This window comes from Anolis sagrei, chromosome 4 (genome assembly GCF_037176765.1).
Source record: "Anolis sagrei isolate rAnoSag1 chromosome 4, rAnoSag1.mat, whole genome shotgun sequence".
Taxonomy (NCBI): domain Eukaryota; kingdom Metazoa; phylum Chordata; class Lepidosauria; order Squamata; family Dactyloidae; genus Anolis; species Anolis sagrei.
This window is the reverse complement of record NC_090024.1, coordinates 2583783-2605597: the sequence shown is the minus strand read 5'-3', so window position 1 is coordinate 2605597 and position 21815 is coordinate 2583783. Positions and strand designations below refer to the sequence as shown.

At 46.8% G+C, this 21815-nt stretch overlaps 2 protein-coding genes across 2 annotated transcripts in view; one reads left to right on the top strand and one right to left on the bottom strand.

The window, feature by feature from the left end:
• Positions 1 to 21815, top strand: part of BOP1 (BOP1 ribosomal biogenesis factor) — a 164775-nt gene that overhangs the window by 104357 nt on the left and 38603 nt on the right. The window lies entirely within an intron of this gene.
• Positions 1 to 21815, bottom strand: part of SCX (scleraxis bHLH transcription factor) — a 33359-nt gene that overhangs the window by 10017 nt on the left and 1527 nt on the right. The gene's annotated exons all lie outside the window — the stretch shown is intronic.

Below are 21815 nucleotides of genomic sequence, written 5' to 3'. Positions count from 1 at the left end.
ACTTCCGACAGATAGCCATCCAACCTCTAAAGAGGAAGGAGCCTCTCGTTTGCTCCAGCCAGATCCCTGACCTCCAGAGAAGGAGACTCCAACCCACATGTTCCACTGTCAAGCATCTCTTACCATTTGGGTGGAATATCTCTTCTTGCAATGTGAGTCTACCCCCAAAGGTCCAGGTAGGGCTGGCATGGGCCAACTTTGGCCCTCCCTCCAGGTGTTTTGGACTCCCAACTCCCACAATTCGTAACAGCCTACCGGCTGTTACGAATTGTGGGAGTTGGGAGTCCAAAACACCTGGAGGGAGGGCCAAAGTTGGCCCATGCCTGTCCGTTCCTGCTTCTTCTTTGGCGCTGGCCGGGCTCTCCTCACCTGTGCCACCTTGTGTGCTTCCTGCCCCACCTGGGCCTCCTTGAAGTCACGTCAGGGGGCCTTCTGTTGCCCCACGGCCTGACCCCGCGAGACCTCCGGAGGCGCAGGTGCCGCTCTCCTTTTCCAGCCACTTAGCCGCCCGCTGAGCCCCCGACTTCAAAGTGGCCGCAGCCGCCTTTTCCTGCTGTTAAAGCAACAGCTGCCTTTGGGCCGGTGGGGTGGGCTAGGCTGGGGAGGGGGGGAGGAGGAGGGGGGGGGGGTCTACATACATACGAGGGGGAAACGTCTCAATTTGAGACCGAGCAATCCCCTTTCAAGTGGCGATGGATGGAGAGCGTTTAGCCAAACTGGCTGAAAAGAAATCCTAGGACAAATGACCTTTCTCCTTAAGGCAGTGTTTCTCAACCTGGGGGTTGGACCGGGGGGGGGGGTCATGAGGGTGTTTCGGAGGGGTCTCCAAAGACCATCAGTAAAAACATTTCTGATACCAAAAAACCACATATTTCTGATGGTCTTAGGAACCCTTTTAGCAGAGAAGGCTGAAGATCTCTCCATCTGTCCTCTTCCATTTTGGTATTTGTGAACTACAACCCCCAGAATTCAAAAACAGCCCCCCTCCAACCTCACCAGTATTCAATGTTGGCCATGTCAGTAGTGCGCCAAGTTTGGTGCAGATCCATTGTGGGCTGGGTCCAGAGTGCTCTTAGTTTGTAAGTGAACTATAAATCCCAGCAACTACAACTCCCAAATGCCAAGGTCTATTTCATCCAAACTCCACCAGTGTTCACATTTGGGCATATTGAGTATCCATGCCAAATTTGGTCCAGATCATTCATTGTAGTTGCTCTTTGATTGTAAGTTAACTATAAATCCCAGCAACTACAACTCCCAAATGTCAAGGTCTATTTCCTCCAAACTCCACCAGTGTTTACATTTGGGCATATTGAGTATCCATGCCAAATTTGGTCCAGATCATTCATTGTAGTTGCTCTTTGATTGTAAGTTAACTATAAATCCCAGCAACTACAACTCCCAAATGTCAAGGTCTATTTCCTCCAAACTCCACCAGTGTTCACATTTGGGCATATTGAGTATCCATGCCAAATTTGGTCCAGATCATTCATTGTAGTTGCTCTTTGATTGTAAGTTAACTATAAATCCCAGCAACTACAACTCCCAAATGTCAAGGTCTATTTCCTCCAAACTCCACCAGTGTTTACATTTGGGCATATTGAGTATTCATGCCAAGTTTGGTCCAGATCCATCATTGTTTGAGTTCACAGTGCTCTCTGGATGGAGGTGAACTACAACTCCCAAACTCAAGGTCAATGCCCGAGAAACCCTTCCAGTATTTTCTGTTGGTCATGGGAGTTCTGTGTACCAAGTTTGGTTCAATTCCATCATTGGTGGAATTTAGAATGCTCTTTGATTGTAGAGGAACTATAAATCCCAGCAACTACAACTCCCAAATGTCAAGGTCTGTTTTCCCCAAACTTCACCTGTGTTCACATTTGCGCATATTGAGTATTTGTGCCAAGTTTTTTCTAGATCCTTCATTGTAGTTGCTCTTAGAATGTAGGTGTACTATATATCCCAGCAACTACAACTATCAAATGTCAAGGTCTATTTTCCCCAAACTTCACCTGTGTTCACATTTGGGCATATTGAGTATTCATGCCAAGTTTGGTCCAGATCCATCATTGTTTGCATCTACAGGGTTCTCTGGATGTAGGTGAACTACAACTCCAAAACTCAAGGTCAGTGTCCACCAAACCCTTCCGGTATTGTCTCTTGGTCATGGGAGTTCTGTGTGCCAAATTTGGCTCAATTCCATTGTTAGTGGCGTTCAGAGTGCTCTTTGATTGTAGGGGGACTATAAATCCCAGCAACTACAACTCCCAAATGGCAAAATGAATCCCCCCCTCTAGTCCACCAGTTTTCAAATTTGGGCGTATCAACTATTTGTGTCAAATTTAGTCCAGTGAATGAATATACATCCTGCATATCAGATATTTACATTACAGTAGCAAAATGACAGTTATGAAGTAGCAATGAAAATAATGTTTGGAGGTCACCACAACACGAGGAACTGTATTAAGGGGTCACGGCATTAGGAAGGTTGAGAACCACTGGCTTAAGGCTTCTCAGGCTGAATTGGAGAGAGAGGGGAGACCCCAGAGGACATCCAGTCCGGCCCCTTCCTGCCATAAAGGAAGACAACACCAAAGCCCTCCCAAGAGATGGCCGTCCAGCCTCTGCTTAAACGCCTCCAGAGGAGGAGGAGACCCCATCTCACATCCTCTGAGGATGCCTGCCATAGATGCAGGTGAAACGTCAGGAGAGAATGTTTCTGGAACATGGCTAGGCAGCCCAAAAAAACCTACAATGCCCAAATAGCAATAGATTCATCCAGCATTATGTCCCACTGTGCCTTTGGGAGGGTGTCTAATAACAGTGTCCCCAAGTTATGAACAAGAGAGATTCTGTAGGTTTGTTCTTAAATTGAATTTGTATGTAAGTTGGAACAGGGATATTTTTGAATTGTAACTGCAGCCAGATATGTCTGTCTGTATGTTTATTATTATTATTATTATTATTTATACCCCGCCACCATCTCCCCTCGGGAACTCGTGCCGGCTAACATGAGGCCAAGCCCAATGAATGCAGTAAACAAATGAAATACATTTGTTTACAGCAAATAATAATTAAAATTAACTACAGCAATAAAAACAATAACATACAAGCAGTAAGAATCATAGAATCATAGAATCATAGAATCAAAGAGTTGGAAGAGACCTCAAGGGCCATCCAGTCCAACCCCATTCTGCCAAGAAGCAGGAATATTGCATTCAAATCACCCCTGACAAATGGCCATCCAGCCTCTGCTCAAAAGCTTCCAAAAAAGGAGCCTCCACCACACTCCGGGGCAGAGAGTTCCACTGCTGAACGGCTCTCACAGTCAGGAAGTTCTTCCTAACGTTCAGATGGAATCTCCTCTCTTGTAGTTTGAAGCCATTGTTCCATTGCGTCCTAGTCTCCAGGGAAGCAGAAAACAAGCTTGCTCCCTCCTCCCTGTGGCTTCCTCTCACATATTTATACATGGCTATCATATCTCCTCTCAGCCTTCTCTTCTTCAGGCTAAGCATGCCCAGTTCCCTAAGCCGCTCCTCATAGGGCTTGTTCTCCAGACCCTTGATCATTTTAGAGAACATGAATACAATGGGACATAACACTGGGTGTGAAATGAAATAAAAATTAGGGGCGTGGGCTTAATGTCCCTAATTTTAATGGGCTGGGCCAAGTGTGAAGATTTATTTATTTTATTTATTTATCGTGTCATCAGCAACCATTGTGTTACAATTCTAACAGAGCAAAACAAACACAGAGATTAAAAAGAAAAAAAAACCACACAGATTTTGCAAATTTGGTATTTGGTTAAATGTCCTTTGACCAGGATCTGGCCCCTTGGAGTGCCTCTGGTGTTGCCGCAAGAAGGTCCTCCATCATGCATGTGGCAGGACTCAGGGTGCATTGCAGCAGGTGGTCAGTGGTTTGCTCTTCTCCGCACTCGCATACCGAGGATTCCACCCTGTAGCCCCATTTCTTAAGATTGGCTCTGCATCTCGTGGTGCCAGAGCGCAGTCTGTTCAGCGCCTTCCAAGTCGCCCAGTCTTCTGAGTGCCCAGGGGGGAGTCTCTCATCTGGTATCACCCATGAATTGAGGTGCTGGGTTTGGGCCTGCCACTTTTGGACTCTCACTTGCTGGGGTGTTCCAGTGAGTGTCTCTGTAGATCTAAGAAAACTATGTCTGGATTTAAGTCGTTGACGTGCTGGCTGATACCCAAACAGGGGATGAGCTGGAGATGTCTCTGCCTTGGTCCTTTCACTATTGGCTGCTACTTCCCGGCGGATGTCAGGTGGTGCAATACTGGCTAAGCCGTGTAATTTCTCCAGTGGTGTGGGTCGCAGTGTGAAGATAAAAAGAGTGGACATAGGGCGGGATAGGAACACGTAAGCAATATGTCTGGTGGGAAGTATAGGAGGGACAAGCTATGGGGTTTAATTACTTGCTAGGAATAAGGTGAGGTGTATCAAGAGGATGAGTATATCCTGGGACGTGCATGTGTGTGTATCCAGTGTGGTGGCCCCCCGGCTCTGGAACTCACTGCCCAGAGAGGTTAGAAAAGCCCCCACTCTGGCAGTCTTCAGGAAGAGCTTGAGCTTGTTTGGAGGTTCTAGCAGGGGAGTGCAGCTATCGTAAACCCGGGACCGAAGACTGGAGACCTCGGTACACTCCTTCTATACCTGGGACGTCGTCCTCTTCCACCGAGCGCGCAGCTTCGGGAGGGACGCACATGGAGCGGTGAGGGAGGAAGGGGACACCCGCCTAGCCAGCCAGATCAGCCGAATCAACCCTGGCGATCTATGGGGTGACAGATGTCGCAGCCAGATCGCCCTCACATCCATCCAGGAAGAGCTTGAAAACTTGGCTGTTCCAGGAAGGTAACGGCGCTTCATGCAGGCCACATGAACTTGGAGGCGTCTACAGACAATGCCGGCCCTTTGACTTAGGAATGGAGAAGAGCACCAGAGTCGGACACTGCTGGCCTTAATTTCAGGGGAAAACCTTGACCTTTACTTCCCACCCGCAAGAAAGAAAAACCTTGTTATTTAGGCAGGACTTTTTTTGCTCATAACTCATTTAATGGGCGGTGCAATGCATTTACTATTTCCTTATTTTACTGTTTTCCTTCTAACCTTGTGCTTTGGATATGAGGTTTGCTTTTTTAAACTTTAGTATTAGTGGGATATTTCTTTAGCTAAGAAAAAAAAGTCTAATTCCCAATTGCCATAACGTTGGAGGGCCCCTGCTCGGCCTTTGAGGACCCCGCAACAGAAATACACAGCTGGACAACAAGCCCAACAAACAGCCTGCCTGCCACCCTCCCTGGGGTCCCTTGATCCTTCTCCACGGAGCGCATGGCTAATGCTCAGCTTGTGTGTAAGGCAACCCCAGAATGCAGGTGTTCATTCAAAGTAGATGCGGAGGGGGGTATAGGCATTTTGGAAACCCCTAAAGCAGGGGTCCTCAAACTTTGTAAACAGAGGGCCAGGTCACAGTCCCTCAAACTATAATTTGTAAAAACCACGAATGAATTCCTATGCACACAGCACAGATCTTATTTGTAGTGCAAAACACACTGAAAAACAATACAATGATTAAAATGAAGAACAATGTAAACAAATATAAACTTATTAATATTTCAATGGGAAGTGTGGGCCTGCTTTTGGCTGATGAGATCGGATTGTTGTTGTTGTTGTGTGCTTTTGAGTCGTTACAGACATAGTTTGACCCTGAGCGAGGGGTGGGTAAATGACCTTGGAGGGCTGTATCTGGCCCGCAGGCCTTAGTTTGAGGACCCCTGCCCTAAAGGCTCATGTAAACGTGGATGATGTTGTGGGTGTTGGGCTCCATTCTTGCATGGGGATCTTCTGGCATGTACTCTATTTAGGAAGGAAGAAGAAGGAAGGGCCGACCAAGGGCAAGATTGGTGGATGGTATCCTTGAAGTGCTAGATAGATAGATGCTTTTGAACTGTAGTGTTGGAGGAAAGTTCTGAGAGTGCCTTGGACTGCGAGAAGATCCAACCAGTCCATCCTCCAGGAAAGAAAGCCCGGCTGCTCACTGGAGGGAAGGAGACTAGAGACAAAGTAGAAGTCCTTTGGCCACATCATGAGGAGACAGGAAAGCCTAGAGAAGGGAATGATGCTGGGGAAAGTGGAAGGCAAAAGGAAGAGGGGCCGACCAAGGGCAAGATGGATGGATGGCATCCTTGAAGTGACTGGACTGCCTTGAAGGAGCTGGGGGTGGTGACGGCCGTCAGGGAGCTCTGGCCTGGGCTGGTCCATGAGGTCACGAAGAGTCAGAGACGACTGAACGAATGAACAACATCCTTGAAGTGACTGGATTGACCTTGAAGGAGCTAGGGGTGGTGACGGCTGACAGGGAGCTCTGGCGTGGGCTGGTTCATGAGGTCACGAAGAGTCAGAGACGACTGAACGAATGAACAACATCCTTGAAGTGACTGGATTGACCTTGAAGGAGCTAGGGGTGGTGACGGCTGACAGGGAGCTCTGGCGTGGGCTGGTCCATGAGGTCACGAAGAGTCAGAGACGATTGAACGAATGAACAACAACATCCTTGAAGTGACTGGATTGACCTTGAAGGAGCTAGGGGTGGTGACGGCTGACAGGGAGCTCTGGCGTGGGCTGGTTCATGAGGTCACGAAGAGTCTGAAATGACTGAACGAATGAACAACAACAATGCTCATCCTTTTTAGCTAAATGACCTGGCCAAAATTGGGAATGTGCGTTAGATTCGCATCATACGGCCATCTTAGTGCTGAGCCAAATGCCAAAGGGAAAGCTGCTCCAGGAGCTCCTCTTTGAGGCTGGATGGCCATCTGTCAGGGGTGATTTGAATGCAATATTCCTGCTTCTTGGCAGAATGGGGTTGGACTGGATGATGGCCCAGGAGGTCTCTTCCAACTCTTTGATTCTATGATTCTATGAGGGACCTCATCTCTCACTTAATTGCAATAATTCAGTGCTATGCGATACTGGGAGTTGTAGTTCGTTGTGGAAGAAAAAACTCAAGACGTTAGAATCATAGAATCATAGAATCCTAGAGTTGGAAGAGACCTGGTGGGCCATTCAATCCAACCCCATTCTACCAAGAAGCAGGACAATCGCATTCAAAGGATGACCATCTGTCAGGGGTGCTTTGAATGCAATATTTCAGCTTCTTGGCAGAATGGGGTTGGACTGGATGGCCCATGAGGTCTCTTCCAACTCTATGATTCTATGAAAGCACCCCCAACAGATGGCCATCCAGCCTCTGTTTAAAAGCCTCCAAAGAAGGAGTCTCCACCACACTCCAGTGCAGAGAGTTCCACTGCTGAACAGCTCTCACAGTCAGGAAGTCCTTCCTCATGTTCAGGTTGAATCTCCTTACTTATCAAACTACACCCTCCATGACTCCATAACATTGACTCAAGGCAGTTACGGTGCGGTCTACCACCGTGTTTATGGAGCTCCACTGGCTGCCGTTTATTTTCCGGTCCCAATTCAAGGTGCAGATTCTTACTTTCAAAGCCCTGAACGGTTTGGGACCCGCCTACCTTCATGACCGCATCTCCTTCTACGAACCTACACGGTCCCCTCGATCTTCCGGAGAGGTCCTCCTCTCACTCCCATCCCTGTCGCAAGCGCAACTTGTGAAGGCGAGGGACAGGGCCTTCTCTGTGGTGGCCCCTTGGCTCTGGAACTCGCTCCCCAGAGAAATTAGGCAAGTGCCCACCCTGGCAGTCTTCAGGAAAAGCATAAAAACCTGGCTGTTTCAGTGTGCCTTCAATGAAGGAACAACAATCCCTGACCTTGACCAAACCGTGCATAAGTTGCCCTCCAGTGCACTTTTTCTCACCCTCTAGAAGGCTTCATCTATCCCAACTTTGGCCCTCTTCCAGGTGCTTGGAACTTCAATTCCCACATTTCTTATTAGTCTACTGGCTGTTAGGAATTGTGGGAGTTGAAGTCCAAAACATCTGGAGGAGGGCCGAAGTTGGTCCACGTCTTCTACAAAGCATTATGACATTTGAGTCAATTGAAAGCCTTGCTGACCTATTTAACGTGGGACGGTCTCTAGGCTGGCAGAACTTTAGGGGAATTCCATGTGGATTTTGCTCTCAGTAGAAACCAAGTGGAGAAAGTCAGGACATAATCCTGGTTTATGCAATCGATGCCATTAGCAGATGACGGGCCCTCCATCCCAAATGCAACTACCTTCTGTGTGTATGTGCCTTGTTTGGAGTGGGTTCCATGAACAATATACACGGGGCACAGATATAGATATATATATATATATATATATATATATACACACACACACACACATACACACACACACACACACACACACACACATCCCATGCCTAGTTTCCAACAAACCTCACCAGCTCTGAGGATGCCTGCCTTAGATGCAGGCGAAACGTCAGGAGAGAATGCTTCTGGAACATGGCCAGACAGCCTGGAAAACTCATCGCAACTCAATTTACTAATTGTTTAAAATAAATTGTGAAAGAGCCAAAAAAATTCAAGAAGAGTAGATTTTATAATATATATATTGCTTAAACTATGCAACTCCCTAACTGCTAATAACACGCTACACGACTAAATCGAAAGCAAACACATGGACCAAAAACCAGTCTACATTAACATATAGACATAAACTATTCTAACCTGCAAACACACAACTACAAAGACTGCTCTAAAAGGATTGTTTCTGCATTTGATTTGTTAAAATATTTCCATCCAAACCCAAATAACGAAGGTGGAGGCATTACTTTCCATTCAACCCTCATATATGCAACAGGAAGATGTGCAGATAGGAAAGCTCAGTCCCAAGCACCATTGAAAAGCAACAGAGCAGAGAAATGTGTTCCTGTGTCACAATAACGCTTCTCTCCTTGGAAAACAAAGTGTTATGGCGGAGCCAATTCCACGCCAAGTGGGATGATCGAATAAGTATGTTGTTTGAGGCTTTGCTTGCCCACCCAGAAGCTCAGGGTCCAGCCGTGGGGTCAGAGGCAGTGTCTTCCTGGCAATGTTCACCTGCCTTGACCCGACCCACATTTCCCCCTCCTCTGAAGCCGTGACGGCGCCTTCCCTGCCGTGACCCTTGGAGCTTCCTCTGCCAGACAGATAGGTTTACATGGCGGCCGGCACAGGCTTCGAAGCAAATCTCCCTTTTCACGCCGAAACCCAAGATGTCCCATTCTCCATGCTTCCATCTCTGGTTGCCTCACTACATCATAGAGGGGCCTGAGAGACCTTGCCGGACCCATAGCGCTGTCACACAGAATCCTAGAGTGGGAAGGGACATCTAAAGGCCATCCAGTCCAACCCCATTCCGCCAGGCAGGAAGGCACAATCCAATCCCCCGTCCACACTCTTCTGAGAACCCTCCAGAAAAAGGAGACTCCACTGGACTCTGAAGCAGCAGATTCCACTCTTGAACAATTCTTACCATCAGGAACTTATAGAATCCTAGAATCCTAAAGTTGGAAGAGACCTCGTGGGCCATCCAGTCCAACCCCATTCTGCCAAGAAGCAGGAATATTGCATTCAAATCACCCCTGACAGATGGCCATCCAGCCTCTGATTAAAAGCTCCCAAAGAAGGAGCTTCTTCCTCATGTTGAGGTGGAAATCTCCTCCCTTGCAATTTGAAGCTTCCAAATCTTTGATTGTTTTGGTTAACCTTCCAGCGTGTCAACATCCGTATCTTCAGTCGCTTTGCCCAGAACTGGACACGGGGTTGAGCCAAGTGAGGTTTGACCCAAGCAGGATAGAGTGGGACTTCGACTTCCATCTTGACACTAAACTCCTCAAGCCCTATGAGGAGCGGCTTAAGGAGTTGGGCATGTTTAGCCTGAAGAAGAGAAGGCTGAGAGGAGATATGATAGCCATGTATAAATATGTGAGAGGAAGCCATGGGGAGGAGGAGGGAGCAAGCTTCCTTTCTGCTTCCCTGGAGACTAGGACGCAAGGGGACAATGGCTTCAAACTACAAGAGAGGAGATTCCATCTGAACACGAGGAAGAACTTCCTGACTGTGAGAGCCGTTCAGCAGTGGAACTCTCTGCCCCGGAGTGTGGTGGAGGCTCCTTATTTGGAAGCTTTTAAACAGGGGCTGGATGGCCATCTGTCAGGGGTGATTTGAATGCAATATTCCTGCTTCTTGGCAGAATGGGGTTGGACTGGATGATGGCCCAGGAGGTCTCTTCCAACTCTTTGATTCTAGGATTCTATGACAGTTTCCGCATCACACTGTTGACTCATGTCTCTTTTCTCATGGATTGTTTCCCATCCAGGTGTGGATCTCATTTGTGCATCTCATTTATTTATCATTTATTTACAACATGTATATTCCACCCTTCTCACCCTGAAGGGGACTCAGGGTGGAGCACAACATATATATGCAAACATGCAATGCCGGGACACAAATTCATATGCACGTACATAAACATTAAAAACATTTGGTTCTTGTAGGTTTTTTTCGGGCTATAGGGCCATGTTCTAGAGGCATTTCTTCTGACGTTTCACCTGCATCTATGGCAAGCATCCTCAGAGGTAGTGAGGTCTGTTGGAAATAGGACAATGGGTTTATATATCTGTGGAATGGCTGGGGTGGGGCAAAGAGCTCTTCTCTGCTGGAGCTAGGTGTGAATGTTTCAGCTGACCACCTTCATTAGCATTTGAAGGCCTGGCTGAGCCTGGGAAAATGTTCTGTTGAGAGGTGTTAAGATGTGCCTGGTTGTTTCCTCTCTGCTGTTTTGCTGTTGTAATTTTAGAGTTTTTGATTACTGGTAGCCAGATTTTGTACATTTTCAAGGTCTCCTCCTTTCTGTTGAAATTGTCCACATGCTTCTTGTGGATTTCAATGGCTTCTCTGTGTAGTCCTATCGCCCGAAAAAACCTACAAGAACCTAGTGATTCCAGCCATGAAAGCCTTCGACAATACATTAAAAACATTTATCTCAATGTTAAATACACCATTTAAAACCATCCTAGTCATCCGCGTCAAAACTAATTGGCCTGGTCATCTTCCCTCACAACTTCTGAGGATGCTTGCCATAGATGCAGGCGAAACGTCAGGAGAGAATGCCTCTAGAACATGGCCATATAGCCCGGAAAAACTACAGCAACCCAATCTTTCCTATTGCTGCTTTATTGCCCTGTCCCGAAAGCTTGGTCCCACAGCCAAGTTTTGACCATCCTTCTAAAGGACAGGAGGGAGGGGGCTGATCTCATCTCGCCAGGAAGGGAGTTCCATAGCCGGGGAGCCATCACCGAGAAGGCCCTGTCTCTCATCCCCACCAATCGCGCCTGTGACAATGGCGGGATGGAAAGCAGGGCCTCCCCGGAGGATCTTAATCTCCGCAATGGTTCATAGGGAGAGATGCGTTCGGAAAGGTAAATTGATCCGGGGCCGTTTAGGACTTTATAGGCCAAATCCAGCACTTTGAATTGTGCCCAGTAGCAAACTAGTAGCCAGTGGAGCTGGCGTAACATGGGAGTTGTATGCTCCCTGCATGCCACCCGTTATTAACCTGGCTGTCTCTCATTGGACTAGTTGAAACTTCGGAGCAGTCTTCAAAGGCAACCCCACGTAGAGTGCATTGCAGTAGTCTATCCTAGATGTAACAAGAGCGTGGACCACCATGACCAAGTCTTACTTCCCAAGGTATGGGCGTACAAGTTTTAATTGTGCGAAAGCTCCCTCTCTATTGCCAAAGTGTCGTACCATAGGGTTGTTGTGGGTTTTTTCGGGCTATATGGCCATGGTCTAGAGGCATTCCCTCCTGACGTTTCACCTGCATCTATGGCAAGCATCCTCAGAGGTAGTGAATATGTCGTACCATACATTTCTCCCTGTGGAAGTGCATTTCTCGATTGTTCTGATCCTGTGGCCCTGGCACTCTCTCAGATTCCATAAACTCGGCTGTGCAGACACAAAGACGGCGTGTGCGCCCAACTCCACACATTCTAGAACACAAGAGCCTCACCATATAGTGCAGAGGTCCTCAAACTATGGCCCGGGGGCCGGATATGGCCCTCCAAGGTCATTTACCTGGCCCTTGCTCAGGGTCAACCGAAGTCTGAAGCTATTTGAAAGCACACAACAATAACAACAATCCTATCTCATCAGCCAAAAGCAGGCCCACACTTCCCGTTGAAATACTAATAAGTTTATATTTGCTAAAATTGTTCTTCTTTTTAATTATTGTATGGTTTTTTTGTTTTTTTGTTTTTTGCACTGCAAATAAGATGTGTGCAGTGTGCATAGGAATTCATTCATGTGTTTTTCAAATTATAATCCGGCCCTCCTGCATCAATAGGAGCCTAGTGTCTAGATCTAGGGAAATCATGCTCCTCGTGCTCTATTCCACCTTGGTTAGACCACATCTGGAATATTGTGTCCAATTCTGGGCACCACAATTCAAGAGAGATATTGACTCTAAGCTGGAATGTGTCCAGAGGAGGGCGACTCAAATGATCAAGGGTCTGGAGAACAAGCCCTATGAGGAGCGGCTTAAGGAGCTGGGCATGTTTAGCCTGGAGAAGAGAAGGCTGAGAGGAGATATGATAGCCATGTATAAATATGTGAGAGGAAACCACAGGGAGGAGGGAGCAAGCTTGTTTTCTGCTTCCCTGGAGACTAGGACGCAGAACAATGGCTTCAAACTACAAGAAAGGAGATTCCATCTGAACATGAGGAAGAACTTCCTGACTGTGAGAGCCGTTCAGCAGTGGAACTCTCTGCTCTGGAGTGTGTTGGAGGCTCCTTCTTTGGAAGCTTTTAAACAGAGGCTGGATGGCCATCTGTCGGGGGTGATTTGAACGCAATATTCCTGCTTCTTGGCAGAATGAGGTTGGACTGGATGGCCCAGGAGGTCTCTTCCAACTCTTTGATTCTAGGATTCTATGAAATGCATATCCGGGTGCAGAGATGTGATCTTTTGGAAGAGGCGCCCCTTCCATAGGGATGTTTTCCCTGGAGTTTTACCTCCCTTGTCTCCAGGCTTTCCGAATGCAAAGGGCCGGTTTCCCAGTAGCCAAGATCTCCTTCCAAACACCTGGTGAAACACTTAGCCACGCGTTCCTGAAAGGAGAGCTTTAACTCCAGCTTTGCCACCGGAGCCGGAGTCCTTTGCTGTGGAATGGCAAAGATTGGGCAGCTCTGCTCAGGAAGAAGCACCATACTTGGTTAGACTCTTCTCTGCTGCAAACTGCTTTTCATATACAGCTTCTTGCGTATTCTAATTCCTTAATAACGCGTTTTCGATCTGCACCCTTTTTGGTTAAACGCAGGCCGTCTTGAATCTCCGTTCAGGGAGGAAGGCGGGACGTAAATCACATCCATAAAAACAATCTCCTGGAAGAGTGCTGAGCACAAAGAATTTGCAAAGCAGCCTGTTCCAGGTTCCTTGCTGCCATAATCATTGAAATTGCGTTCTTTTTTTAGACCCTCCAAAATGAAGCCTTGCCTTGGAAGACTAATTCCACTGACTTTCGGCCCCATTCCGACTGGAAGCCGGTGCTTACTCAAATGCGTTTCTGAAGAGGTTGATCCCAATGGCCTGCCGATAGAGTTTGTTCCGGGAAGGCATGGCCGCCCTCCCTATTCCAGCTTTTATGTCCTTTCCCAGCTGCTAAAATGGTTTGGGATCTGAAGGTGTTTACCTTGGGCAGCCCATTAGCCCTCAAGGCTGCAAAAGGTCTCGGCTTTGAGACCTACAACCTTGGGGCATGGCTTGAATTATCTCTTGGCGACCAAGGCATAAGATGAAGCGTTGGCACTTGCAAGGCCAACAGTCAGAATGACCTGCGCATGGCTTTGTGGGGAGAAGCAATGCATTGTTGAGTTTGTACACAGGATGGAGCAAAATGTGAGGTTCAAAGGATTTGGGAGAAAGAGAATGGAAGGGAAGAGAAATCGAATCTCAGGGGTCTCTGGGGAAGTCCTGCTCTGGATGGAGACGGGTCTGGGGTGGAAGGGACCTTAATGGAGAAGACATTGAGTGTGAAGTCAGAGGATTTGGGAGAAAGAAGAATGGAAGTTGAATCTCAGGGGTCTCTGGGGAAGTCCTGCTCTGGATGGAGATGGGTCTGGGGTGGAAGGGACCTTAATGGAGAAGACATTGAGTGTGAAGTCAAAGGATTTGGGAGAAAGAGAAGGGAATGGAATGGAAGTTGAATCTCAGGGGCCTCTCATGAAGTCCTACTCTGGATGGAGATGGGTCTGGGGTGGAAGGGACCTTAATGGAGAAGACGTTGAGTGTGAAGTCAGAGGATTTGGGAGAAAGAGAAGGGAAGGGAATGGAAGTTGAATCTCAGGGGTCTCTGGGGAAGTCCTGCTCTGGATGGGGATGGGTCTGAGGTGGAAGGGACCTTAATGGAGAAGATGTTGAGTGTGAAGTCAAAGGATTTGGGAGACAGAGAAGGGAAGGGAATGGAAGTTGAATCTCAGGGGTCTCTGGGGAAGTCCTGCTCTGGATGGAGACGGGTCTGGGGTGGAAGGGACCTTAATGGAGAAGACATTGAGTGTGAAGTCAAAAGATTTGGGAGAAAGAAAAGGGAATGGAATGGAAGTTGAATCTCAGGGGCCTCTCATGAAGTCCTGCTCTGGATGGAGATGGGTCTGAGGTGGAAGGGACCTTAATGGAGAAGACAAGGCTGAAGGCAAGGGCTGGCCACTTTTTCCCCTTTCTTTCCCCTGAAACTTTTGATGGAGACACGGAAAGAGTCCATTCTAGTAGCACAGGCTCAATTCAGGGGCGTCTGCAGCACACCAAAGTGGCGCAACGTGGCATCTTTGCTTCAGTAGTGGACTCTGAGCATGGAGACCACAAGTCACATACTCTCAACCTCCAAAAACCCATTGCCAGGAGTCCAAGTCACTTCTGACTTTGAAGGCAGTAAAATTGGAGCGTTCAGGAACTTCTGCAACAGACAAAAAGTGGCGCAACGTGGCATTGTAGTTTGAGCAGTGGACTCTGGCCATAGAGACCACAAGTCACACACTCTCAGCCTCCGAAAACCCATTGCCAGGAATCAGAAGTGACTTGAAGGCACTAAAATAGGAGCGTTCGGGGGCTTCTGCAACAGACAAAAGTGGCGCAACGTGGCATCATTGCTTCAGTAGTGGACTCTGCCCATGGAGACCACAAGTCACACACTCTCAGCTTCCAAAAACCCATTGCCAGTAGTCCAAGTCACTTCTGACTTGGAAGGCAGTAAAATTGGATCGTTCAGGGACTTCTGGAGCAGACAAAAGTGGTGCAACGTGGCATCGTAGTTTGAGCAGTGGACTCTGACCATGGAGACCACAAGTCACACACTCTCAGCCTCCAAAAAACCATTGCTAGGAGTCGGACATGACTTGAAGGCATTAAAATTGGAGCTCCCATCCCACTACTTTTGCAAACAAAAATGCTGCTTTTCCTAAAAGCCTTCTTAGTTTTTTTGCAGCATATGTGTGTGAGGAAAATGATTTTTCTCACAAACCAGGGAGAGATGAAAATCCCAGAGATTACCAGCAGAAAGTTTTTCTGCTTTCTGCTGGTAAAGTTAAAGGTTTTCCCCGGACATTAAGTCTAGTTGTATCTAACTCTGGGGCTCTGGTGCTCATCTCCATTCCTAAGCTAAAGAGCTGGTGTTGTCCATAGACACCTCCAAGGTCATGTGTCCAGCATGGAGCGCCGTTACGTTCCCGCCGGAGCGGTACCTATTGATCTACTCACGTTTGTATGTTTTTGAGCTGCTAGGTTGACAGAAGCTGGGCCTAACAGCGAGCGCTCACACCGCTCCTCAGATTCGAACCTGCGAGCTTCCGGTCAACAAGTTTAGCAGCTCAGTGGTTTGACCCGCTGCGCCACTGGGAGCTCTGCTTTCTGCTGACCCTTGGCTTAATAGATCAATGTGAGAGGTCATGGAGACAACAATAAGGAACAACAGGCAATCTCCTTCCTGATCCATCCATCCTTCTTTCCTTCTTGAGATTGAACAACCCCTAATTGCAGTCCTGTGTGCAAACCCCTCTGTGTCCTAAAATCTCTCCAGATTTTTGGTTCTGGCCCTTTCATCTGGAACCTCCAATGGCTGGACTGACAGAGGACATTGGGACTCATTCCTTGAGGCTGTGGAAACTTCCTTTTCTGTTTGCTCACATTCTCCGTTTCCCTTTTCTGTGATCCCACCCCAAATCTTTGATTCTTTGGATGGGGTCCTTTTGTGCCCTGTCTCTGGGCAAATTGGTGCTCCATCAGAAACTGGCTCCGGATTTATGGATTCGAGTGGGGGTTCCTTGCAAAAGTCACCATCTCAGGCTGCAGGGCATTGGGGAGAGGGAAGACCCTCTTCCGTGGGTGCATGAATCCCACTGAACTAAGGCTTTCTGCTGTCCTCTGCTCCAGGATGATCTCCACTGTCTCCTCATGTCTCTCTGCTTCCTCCCCAACCAGCCTGCCCGTTCCCCTATTTCGTTGTGTCTCCTTGGCCACCGTCCGTTCCTTCTAGGGCTTTGGTTTAGAGCAACTGGCTAATGGTGGCCAACGAGATGCCCCTGAGAAGCCCCCATATCGCCTAGAGCTTTGGCTCAAAGCAAACAGCCAACGGTGGCCAACGAGATGCCCCCGAGAAGCCCACATTTCATCTAGAGCTTTGGCTCAAAGCAAGCAGCCAACGGTGGCCAACGAGATGCCCCTGAGAAGCCCACTTTTCGTCTAGAGCTTTGGCTCAAAGCAAACAGCCAACGGTGACCAACGACATGCCCCTAAGAAGCCCACATTTCGTCTAGAGCTTTGGCACAATGCAAACAGGCAACGGTGGCCAACGAGATGCCCCTGAGAAGCCCACATTTCGTCTAGAGTTTTGGCTCAAAGCAAACAGCCAACGGTGGCCAATGAGATGCCCCTGAGAAGTCCACATTTCGTCTAGAGCTTTGGCTCAAAGCAAACAGCCAACGGTGGCCAACGAGATGCCCGGGAGAAGCACAAGTAGGGTGTCTTTAATTTGGGAGTCATTTCCAATCCCAAACCACGACATCTGCTAGCCACTGATAGACTCTCTCGAAGTTGGTGGCCGCTATCGCATCTTCTGAGCCCAGTGGTGGGAATACACTCGAGTTCTAGTGTCACCAAGGAGAAAAACCTCTTCCGTGCCGTGCCTCCTTTTGCACGCCTCTCGCACTTCTCTGCTCGCTCTCTTTTCCTAAGTTACAAAACAGACTCCGCATCTCACGAGGGAATCGGGAATCATTCCGGTCCCTGAACTGTCTGAGTCTCTCTTTCTGTTGCCTTTTGTTTCCTCCTTGTGTGTCTGTGTTGTGCTTTATTCTCAAGTGTTATCAAACCCTGAAATTCTTGCATTTGGAGCCCAGTTTTTTGGGGAGGAAAGTAAACGAAGTGCAGCTGAGAAAAATCTGCAAACTATTAGAGGTGGACAAATGGACGGTGCCGATCAAGGAGGAATCTTTGGCGAACGCTAAGAAAGACCGGGACTTATATGCTGTGTTTCCACAACAATGATGGGAGCATTTCTTAAATGTGGGATTTATTAAATAGATGAATGTTATTCAAGGAGAAGTGTGGTTGTATAGTTACCTAAAGAGAGTAGGACAGTAGTTCTCAACCTTCCTGATGCCGCAACCCCTTAATGCAGTTCCTCATGATGTGGTGACCCCCAACCATAACATTATTTTCGTTGCAACTTCACAACTGTAATTTTGCTCCTGTTATGAATCGTCATGTAAATATCTGATAGTCAGGATGTATTTTCATTCAATGGACCCAATTGGGCAAAAATACGACCAAATTTGGATACTGGTGGGGGTTTGGGGGAGTTGATCTTGTCATTTGGGAGTTGCAGTTGCTGGGATTTATAGTTCACCTACAATCAAAGATCTTTCTGAACTCCACCAACGATGGAATTGAACCAAACTTGGCACATAGAACTCCCATGGCCAACAGAAAATACTGGAAGGTTTTGGTGGGCATTGACCTTGAGTTTGGGAGTTGTAGTTCACCTACAAACAGAGAGCACTGTGGACTCAATGATGGATCTGGACCAAACTTGGAAAAAAATACTCAGTATGGCCAAATGTGAACAGTGGTGGAGTTTGGGGAAAATAGACCGTGACATTTGGTAGTTGTAGGTGCTGGGATTTATAGTTCACCTACAATCAAAGAGCATTCTGAACTCCACCAATGATGGAATTGAACCGAACTTGGCACACCGAACTCCCATGACCAACAGAAAATACTGGAAGCATTTGGTAGGCATTGATCTTGAGTTTTGGGGTTGTAGTTCACCTACAAACGGAGAGCACTGTGGGGTTAAGGGGGGGATTGATTTTGGGAGTTGCAGTTGCTGGGATTTATAGTTCACCTACAATCAAAGAGCTGTGAACTCCATCAACGATGGAAATTGAACCAAACTTGGCACACAGAACTCCCATCACCAACAGAGACTACTGGAGCGGTTTGGTGGGCATTGGCCTTGAGTTTTGGAGTTGTAGTTCACCTACATTAAAAGAGCAACTACAATGACAGTGATGGATCTGGATCAAACTTGGAAAAAATACTCAGTATGGCCAAATGTTAACACTGGTGGAGTTTGGAGAAAATAGACCTTGACATTTGGGAGTTGTGGTTGGTGGGATTTATAGTTCACCTACAATCAAAGAGCATTCTGAACTTTACTAATGATAGAATTGGGCCAAACTTTCCACACAGAACCTTCATGAACAAAATTTATTATTATTATTATTATTATTATTATTATTATTATTATTATTAAATGCTGTGTTTTCTGATGGTCTTCGGACACCCCCTCGCGACCCTCAGGTTGAGGAACACTGGAGTAGGATAAGGAGGGAGTAAACAGCAACAGAGGCAAGTGTGAGGTTCATAGGATAGTTTCTATAGTTGTGTGTTTAGTATTGTTTATTATTGTCGGTATATGTTCGGTTAGTTTGCCTGCCTCAGATTTAGTCCTGTACTCTGTTTTAAGGTAGCTGCATATTATAAAAATCTTAATTTTTGTAGGTTGTTGTAGTTTTTTTCGGGCTATATGGCCATGTTCTAGAGGCATTCTCTCCTGACGTTTCGCCTGCATCTATGGCAAGCATCCTCAGAATTTTTGTATATTAGTTTTCTTCTTTGTCTATGTTTCCAAACCAAAGTTAGAGATCCCAAAAGGGATATAAACACAATAGTATATCAAGAATGTGAACAATCAGGGGCTGCTATATAACCTTGGCAATATTTCACCTTTCAATCCTTTCCTCGCTTTCTATCTGGAGGTGTTTTTTTCCTGGAGCATTGGAAGGTCTTGGTGGATAGATAGGGGTGTGATGCCTTTCCGTGTTTGTTGTGTATTATTACCATGTATTATCAAGCATCAGAGGTCTAGAATATGTAGCCGTCTTGATGCCCAGTTTTTTGGGGTGGGAAAGAATATGCACAAAGTGAAAAATATATTAGGAAAGTAAATAAAAGAGGCTCAGCGGTGATGTTTGTGGGATTTCGCTTTTACTTCCTTCTGTATAAATAAAAATGCAATGTTCGTTTGTGGGATTAACACAACTCAAAAACCACTGGACAAATTGACAACAAATTTGGACACAAGACACCTAACAACCCAATTTATGTCCTTCACTAAAAAAATTGATTTTGTCATTTGGGAGTTGTAGTTGCTGGGATTGAACTCCCATGGCCAACAGAAAATACTGGAAGCGTTTGGTGGGCATTGGAGTTGGGTTTTGGAGTTGTAGTTCACCTACAAACAGAGAGCATTGTGGACTCAATGATGGATCTGGACCAAACTTGGAAAAAAATACTCAGTATGGCCAAATGTGAACAGTGGTGGAGTTTGGGGAAAATAGACCTTGACATTTGGGAGTTGTAGTTGCTGGGATTTATAGTTCACCTACAATCACAGAGCATTCTGAACCCCACCAACAATAGAATTGGGCCAAACTTCCCACACAGTTCTCCCATGACAAACAGAAAATACTGAAAGGGTTTGGTGGGCATTGACCTTGAGTTTGGGAGTTGTAGTACACCTAAACCCATTGAGCACTGTGGACTCAAACAATCATAGAATCATAGAATCAAAGAGTTGGAAGAGACCTCATGGGCCATCCAGTCCAATGATGGATCTGGACCAAACTCTACAAGAATACTCAATATGTGCAAATGTCAATGTCCCCCAAACTGGTGGAGTTTGGGGGAAATAGAATCTTGACATTTGGGAGTTGTAGTTGCTGGGATTTATAGTTCACATACAATCACAGAGCATTCTGAACCCCACCAATGATGGAATTGAACCAAATTTGTCACACAGTTCTTCCATGGCCAGCAGAAAATACTGGAAGGGTTTGGTGGGCAGTGTCCTTTGGTTTTGGAGTTGTAGTTCGCCTACATCCAGAGATCACTGTGGACTCAAACAATGATGGATCTGGACCAAACTCGGCGTGAAGACTCAATATGCCCAAATGTGATCAGTGGTGGAGTTTGGGGGAAATAGAATCTTGACATTTGGGAGTTGTAGTTGCTGGGATTTATAGTTCATCTACAATCACAGAGCATTCTGAACCCCACCAACGATGGAATTGAACCAAACTTGGCACACAGTTCTCCCATGACCAACAGAAAATACTGGAAGTGTTTGGTGGGCATTGGCCTCGAGTTTGGGAGTTGTAGTACACCTCCCACACAGAACCCTCATGTGGGCCACAGCAACTTCTGGCAGGAGACAGCTAGTTTCTAATAATTCCATAAGGACACATTTGTCCTTTTCCCTGGGTTAGTTGAGGGTACCCGTTGATCTTGCAAGAGATAGAAGTGGGAGATGTCTTGTTGAAGGCTTTCATGGCTGGAATCACTGGGTTGCTGTAGGTTTTTCGGGCTGTATGGCCATGTTCTAGAAGCATTCTCTACTGACGTTTCGCCTGCATCTATGGCAGGCATCCTCAGAGGTTGTGAGCCCGAAAAACCTACAACAACCCAGAAGTTAGAGAGTTCGGAAGCGGTGGATGGAGTGCCTATTCTTCTAATACCTTTCAAGGTTTCCCCTTTTTCTCTGTCCTGGTGTCTTGCAGGAAGGGAGCCATAGAAGGGGTCTCCCACATGCAATGGGATTTTGTGGCCACCTTTCTTTGTGACTCCTTCCTACACTTTCTGGCCGAGTCCCCTGATATTATTCTCAAGGTTTCGTTTTTCGTTCCTTTCCCAATGTTCTGACTACTGTTGGATTCTTGAACCTTCAAAGAGGAACATTAAGAAAGGAACTAAATGTGATAATTTGGAAGAAATGGATGGATGGAGGTTCCTGTTTCTTTCCAGATGTTCCATGAGGTCTTTGGTTTCTTTCCTGGAGATTTTGGGCATCCTGGTGTCCTGCCATAGCTCTCAATGTGATCAATCAGAAGGTGCCTGTGCCATTCCTAACGTTCTCCTAGATCTTTGCTTTCCTTCCTGGAGCATTTGGAGATCCTGGTGTCCTGCCATACTTAGAAGTGTGATCAATCAGAAGGGAGGGATGGAGGTGCCAGTTGCATTCCTAAAGTCCTGCAAGTTTTTTGTCTTTTTCTGGGCTTTATAGTTCACCTATACTCAATATGGCCAAATGTGAACACAGGTAGAGTTTGAGGAATATAGACCTTGACATTTGGGAGTTGTAGTTCCTGGGATTTATAGTTCACCTACAATCAAAGAGCATTCTGAATTCCACCAACGATGGAATTGAACCAAACTTGGCACACAGAGCCCCCATGGCCAACAGAAAATATTGGAAGGGTTTTGTGAGCATTGACCTTGAGTT